The sequence below is a fragment of the Portunus trituberculatus genome, chromosome 44, assembly GCF_017591435.1.
Source record: "Portunus trituberculatus isolate SZX2019 chromosome 44, ASM1759143v1, whole genome shotgun sequence".
In the NCBI taxonomy this organism is placed as follows: domain Eukaryota; kingdom Metazoa; phylum Arthropoda; class Malacostraca; order Decapoda; family Portunidae; genus Portunus; species Portunus trituberculatus.
Window position 1 is genome coordinate 27,748,630 of NC_059298.1, and position 7,458 is coordinate 27,756,087.

At 41.2% G+C, this 7,458-nt stretch overlaps 1 protein-coding gene across 2 annotated transcripts in view; it reads right to left on the reverse strand.

Annotated features, from left to right (window-relative positions):
- LOC123518916 (glutamate receptor ionotropic, kainate 2-like) overlaps nucleotides 1–7,458 on the reverse strand; it is a 342,671-nt gene that overhangs the window by 301,575 nt on the left and 33,638 nt on the right. The gene's annotated exons all lie outside the window — the stretch shown is intronic.

A 7,458-nucleotide genomic window follows, 5' to 3' on the forward strand; every position in this document is an offset into this window, starting at 1 on the left:
TTCGTGGTAAAAATGCGTCCCAGTACTGAAGAGGTTAATCTAGCAGCAGCAGGAAGGTACATGAAGAAAATATAGACATAAGAAAATATAGGAATTCCTTTTAACCCCTTCAGTACTGAGACACATTTTTACCTGGAGTTTTGTGTACGATTAGACTATCTTATTCACATTAGGAAGGATCTATGGAGGTCAGAAGATTAATGGCCACAGTCTTTATTATTTTAAACCCCACATAAGTTTCTGAACCAGCATAGAATCACCAAATAATTAAGCACAATATGGAAACGCGTCATGGTGCTGAAGGGGTTAATACGACACACCTATTTGTACTTTCTTTCATCACCGTACTTCCGGCAGTCATCATCTTCTCATCCAACACACATACTATCTAGAGAGAAATAAAAGCAGCAGGCAACATTTACCAATCACCAAACGACAGCCCGAGGAGACAACACGTGGAACTTCGCAATTGCACATCACAACACGAAACATTTACCAGCCAGCAATCGGTAACAGAAATACTGTATACCTTTTAATAATCCGCACGCCAAACCATGCACGTGCACGTATCACTCATCATATGACCTAGGGACACGACACACGGGAAATGACACACTTCTTTTATCGTGAACAGAAGCTAGTAACAATGACACACAAACACACACACACACACACACACACACACACACACACACACACACACACACACACACACACACACACACACACACACAGTTCAATTTAAGGTCACAATTTGTATTCCAGTCACCAGTTAACAATTTCCAACACTTCTGATCTCCTTCTCTTCCTTCACCTCCTCCTCCTCCTCCTCCTCTCTTCCGTTTCTCATTCCTCCTCCTCCATCACCTCCTACTCTTCCTCCTCCTCTTCTTCCACCAGCAGAGGAGGAGATACAGTCACTTCACGATGGAGATCTCAGGGATTAATGACGGCCGAGGTTAATTAGACTGCAATATATTAGAGTGGAGATGATAATTAATTAGAACTTGAAGGCATCGACTGAGGAAAGATGATTCAGATGCTAATAGATAAGCATGACGTAAGATATCGTTAAGGAAAATAAAAATTGATACATCATTCTTTGCTGGTTAGATTTATGGTGATTGGAAAATGATGTATGAGAAAGTACACACACACACACATACGCACACACACACACACACACACACACACACACACACACACACACACACACACACACACACACACACACACACACACACACACACACACACACACACACACACACACACACACACACACACACACACACACACACAAGCTCTCTCTCTCTCTCTCTCTCTCTCTCTCTCTCTCACACACACACACACACACACACACACACACACACACACACACACACACTTCACAAGCCAGAGGACCGGGTTCGATTCCCTGGCCGGGTGGAGATATTTGGGTGTGTCTTCTTTCAAGTGTAGCCCCTGTTCACCTAGCAGTGAGTAGGTACGGGATGTAAATCGAGGAGTTGTGACCTTGTTGTCCCGGTGTGTGGTGTGTGCCTGGTCTCAGGCCTATCCGAAGATCGGAAATAATGAGCTCTGAGCTCGTTCCGTAGGGTAACGTCTGGCTGTCTCGTCAGAGACTGCAGCAGATCAAACAGTGAAACACACACACACACACACACACACACACACACACACACACACACACACACACAAATAATAATAATTGAATAGCTAAATAAATCAATAAAATGAATAAATAAATTAACTAAGTAGAAACAAATAAAACACACTCACACAGAGACACATAAGTAACAAAACTAAACTGAAAAATCAACAAGAAAAACAAAAAACTAAAGCATAATAATTGAACGCCAAATTTACATTGCATCACGATCAAATTAAACTGACAAATAATTTCACGAGTCATTATGTGATAGAAACTAGTATGAACTATAAACACACACACACACACACACACACACACACACACACACACACACACACACACACACACACACTTCCCCTAAGGTCTTAATTCCCTGTTTATAGTCCCTGGGGTCACTTTCACCAAATGCAAGCTTCGTTGTGCACTGCCTGCCCTTCCAACAGCGCTGCCACCCTACGCATGCATCAAAACACCCCCTCGTCTACCACTGCCAATTTCTTAATCCTTCCCCGACCGCTGCACATATGAAAGGGACTCGTATTAAAGAATCATTGGAAAGGAAAATAAACTGCATCTCTTAAACGGTGTACGTAGATGAGGAGTGAATATTTGTGAAGTGGGAAAGATTAGATACCAGACACTAAAAAAAACCCTGATGGAGAAGCGAAGGGTGTCATATCGAGAATGGGAATAAACTTGTATTTTTTTTTAATCGCTGCATGTAGATGAGGGAATGAATTGCGAAGTGCTGCAGCGAGAAGTGAATGCAGAAGATCCCTCGAAATGCTGCAATGAAAGAGGAAATACTACAGTGGCATATTAAAAGGATATATAAATTGTATCGTAGGCAGATGACGATTGAATTCTGAAGTAGTAAATATAAAAAAAAAAAAAGAAAACAGACATTAAAATTCCCTTGAAGTATAGATTAGGAGGAGAAAGGTACAGTATCCTACAAAGAAGGGAAGTAAGTCATCTTTTTTAATACTTCATATACGTGAGTAAATTAAGAAAGAGTGACGTTCATTTGAGAGTCTGAGTAAGAAGAGAAAGTAAACAAGCATATTACAGAAGGAGGGAAGATGAAGAGTAAATGCTTCTCAGCTCTCCACTCTGATTGCTTTAGAGATCTTCATGAAATTATGTCCTTAAATACAAATTAGAGAAGAGAAATTGACCATCAGAGAGAGAGAGAGAGAGAGAGAGAGAGAGAGAGAGAGAGAGAGAGATGTGTGTGTGTGTTTCTGTTTGATAACAATGTCTACAGTACTCAAACCCACACTCACAGTACCCTATTCCTCCCCACTCCCCATACACACACACACACACACACACAATTCAAACCTTAAGATATGCTAGTACATAAAACTAGGGTACGCACGAATCTCTGTTAGGAAAGGCGTGTAAATGTGATGAATCGATGGACGCTTTCCTTCCGGGTTTTCAGTGTGCAATAACTTTAAAAGAGTTCGATTCTGTCTTACTGCATCGCTTTTGATTATTCTTCATATTCCCCTGCTTCTTCACCTCCTCCTCTTTGCTATCTCCTATTTGTTTTTCCTTCCATTTCTTTCCCTATTCCACTATTCGTTCCTCCTATTTATCCTGTTTCATCCTCCGCCACCTCCTTCCTCTCCCCTCTTGCCTCCTCTCTCTTCTCTTCCTGTGCTTCTAATTTACCTATATCTCTTTCTCTATCTGTTCTATTTCCCTGTTTGTCTTTCTTTTTCTCTTTCCAGACTTTTCCTTCCTCTTCTCGTCCTCTTTCTTTTATGCTTCTTATTTCCTGCTCCAAGAACGCACAAGGGAGTGAATAAAAGGAAACCAACAAAGAGAGAGAGAGAGAGAGAGAGAGAGAGAGAGAGAGAGAGAGAGAGAGAGAGAGAGAGAGAGAGAGAGTGTGTGTGTGTGTCAAGCCTAATGAAGAGTATAATTTATATCAGACTCTCTCGCACGTGATAGATTAGTGGTCCGTGGGTGGTGCGGAGTGTCGGCCAAGCTGGTGAGGATGACGAATCTTGTGACCGTGGTAGCAGTGAACGATCAGACGACCCAATCATCACAGGTAGAGTTTTCGATTGCTTTGTTCATTAATTGCCTTACGTGGTTCACATATATGTTCTGCTTTATTGTTTAGTGATTTTATACAGCTTCAAATATTCATGTGAGGGATTGAAATAGATAGGACTCTGTTTATTAATCTTGTGACCTCCATAGACCCTTGATGATGTCAATAAAATGGTCTAATCATACTCAAAACTCACAGAAAAAATGCGTCCCATGTACTAAAAGGGTTAAACATCTCATTGCTGGGTATATGTTCTTTTGTGATTAATAACGGGTCTTTTGGAAATTTTTTTGTTGTACAGTCCCTTTAACTCTTTCCTTGCTGCCCACGTTTCTTTTCTTTTTCTCTCTCTCAATTATTAAAGATTTTGAGAAATTTCGTCTTATTTTTCAGCCATCTCCAAATATCATACTGGTTGCTGGAGAGAAATTGCAATGTTTTTCTTGTTTTCTTTTTCTTGTCAATGCTTAAATATATTTCACTAGGTTTAAAAGTGCTTTGAATTGTTGTTGCACGTTTGCACTGAAATGATTAAATAATTCTGTATTTCGGCTAAGATAAGATTAACCTCTCACTGTATTTTCTTTTGTGTGCTTATTTGGTTCTTGACTTATTTATTGAATTCTGCGTATGTTAACGAATAGTGACTATGGAGGTAAAGAGAAAAACATTGCAAGGCCACCAAAATATTTATACACGTACCATTTGTTTTATAATCTCTTAGATAGTTATAAAGACTACTTAACAAGGATTTAGCCCGAATTCTGTCTTTTTTCTATCTTGTGAAAGTTAACATGTGACGACTATGGCAGTGAAAGGATGAATATATGAATGACACCAAAATATACGGCCGAGGAACCAAGAACACTAACCACTATTAGTTACTCCTGACAGTGCTCATCCCTCAGCTGCCAGGAGGAGGTGGCGCGACTCTCACTCCTTCACACAAGATCTTCACCCCTGAGTTCCGCGGCACGCGATCAGGACACAAATCTCAGGGGATTAACTGAACCTAGCAGAATAAGTACGTATATTGAATAAAAATTTTGTCTGCTTTGAGAAAAGGAAAGTTATCTAGTGGAATAATCCTCTCAGACACACGCTATAGGCTCAGCACAGTTCTGTCTGTCGTTCCACAGCTTGGGTCACTGGACAGGCAGGGGCGGGAACCACAGCAGTGTTGAGAGACTCGGATTTGACTATAAAACTGACGAATGGAGTTTCCAGCCCCAAACTGTACCCTCCTCTACTACGGGATCAGGTGAAGCGGCTGCATCATTCACGCACAGGCGACGCGACGAGAATTTCTGAAGCTTTCATACATTTTAATTGTTTCTCTTTGTTCATTGATTGGTTAACTTATTCAGTTAATTGCAGCTTACTTGTTAGTCGGCAGTATAGCTTTTATATCGAAGCATTTCCTTGTGTCTGCATTTAATGACTATTATTAAACGAGGAAACTTTTTTTTCGCTTGTCAGAATTCCCTGCACTTCCCGCATTTTCACACACCATTTCCCGCCATTCACACACCCAAATCATCAACAGCCGTCGAAAAGCAAACACATGCACACCGCAGCTGCCATCCCGGTCCGAACCACTGAAAAACAGCTGAGAGAGGACCACTGTAATGTATCTCGTGGGAAGAAAGGGGAGGAGAAAGAATAATGACTCTAAAAGGAAGCTATGACACATCTCTTACTCTGATATTAACTCACGCATCCCCACCCTCCCACGGCACACACACACACGCACACACACACACACACACACACACACACACACACACACACACACACACACACACACACACACACACACACACACACACACACACACACACACATATGAGAGGTTATGTAATCGGTTATATAATCATGTAGATACTAATATTTTCTTTTTGCATGTAATTCTTTTGATAGTAACTTCAGATTTTTCTTTTTTAAGTAAGGAGTTCCAGCGGTTTGAAGAGTTTTGGTCGTGTTTGCTGTAACTCTCCAGATGAAATGGATAGCGATTTATTTGCGTAACTCACTCTGTCTCTGTCTCTCTCTCTCTCTCTCTCTCTCTCTCTCTCTCTCTCTCTCTCTCTCTCTCTCTCTCTCTTGCCGGCAGTGTGGGGCAGTAGTCATTAATTAAGTAGTAGTAGTAGTAGTAGTAGTAGTAGTAGTAGTAGTAGTGGTAGTAGTGGTGGTGGTAGTGGTGGTGGTGGTGGTGGTGGTGGTGGTGGTGGTGGTGGTGGTGGTGGTGGTGGTGGTGGTGGTGGTGGTGGTGGTGGTGGTGGTGGTGGTGGTGGTGGTGGGTGGTGGTGGTGGTGTGGTGGTGGTGGTGGTGGTGGTGGTGGTGGTGTGGTGGTGGTGGTGGTGGTGGTGGTGGTGGTGAGTGGTGGTGGTGGTGGTGGTGGTGGTGGTGGTGGTGTGTTGTGGTGGTGGTGGTGGTGGTTGTGGTGGTAGTGGTTGTAGTAGTGGTGGTAGTAGTAGTAGTAGTAGTAGTAGTAGTAGTAGTAGTAGTAGTAGTAGTAGTAGTAGTAGTAGTAGTAGTAGTAGCAGCAGCAGCAGCAGCAGCAGCAGCAGCAATATTAGCAGCAGCAACAACAGTAGTAGCAGCAACATTATTTTTACTTTTTTTACTATTGTTATTATTATTATTAGTAGCACAAGTAGTTGTAGTAATAGTAGTAGTAGTCGTAGTAGTAGTAGTAGTAGTAGTAGTTGTTGTTGTTGTTGTTGTTGTTGTTGTTGTTGTTGTGAGAACACCGCAGCAAGCAATCTCGTTCTGATGCAGCACTTGAGGAAAGTTTGAAACCCTCTTTCCACTTTGCAGTTTTGGAGATGAAAATTCCTCACTGAACTGGAAAGACCTTCGCTTCCTTCCGCTGGATTAATGATGCAGTTATTTCAGATACCACTTTTTTTTTTTCCCAGGCTCTCTTGTTTCATGCCGTCATTACGACTTTGTTTTCTGTTGCCGCCGCGTTATCAAGTAACACGCAAACCACACACTCAACAAATAGAACAGTCCACGTTTTCTACAACTGAGGACTTTATAATCAAACTTTCCTGCGTCTTAACTCCAATATTACACCTATTTATTCATTTTTCCTGATTCTACTGAGAGTTAAAAGGAATATTTTGATTCGCCAATTAGAATAGAACACTGTGTCTGTTTTCTACGACTAACAACAATATTCCTTGACGTTTCTGTCCTTTACCTATAATTATATGCTTTAATGGAAGGTACAAAATATCAGTAAATGTTTTTTTTCATTTTTCTGGCGACGAGTTTATGAAAGATTCTACATCATCACCTGGAAATGAACCTTTATGTCTCAGTATCATATTTCTAAACGTTCCTGTGCCTTATATCCTTATACGTTTACGCTCTAGTGGGAGTTTCAGGTATTTCCACAGATTTTTCCGCGAGTCTATTGAGTGTTTGAGATTCTGGATCGTCAGCGTCGAGAACAACAAAAATGAGAACCCGACTAATCATCTCTGTTGTCCTTAACCCCTTCAGTACCGTGACGCGTTTCCATATTCATTCTGGTGATTTTATACAGCTTCAAAAACTTATGTGGGGAATTAAATTAGTGAAGACTCTGGCCATTAAACTTTTGATTTCCATAAACACTTCCTAATGTCAATGAAATAGTTTAATCATACCCAAACTCAAGGTAAAAATGCATTCCAGTACTAAAGGGGTTAAAACAACTTCAGGGAGAACAATGCTACTCAGTGTG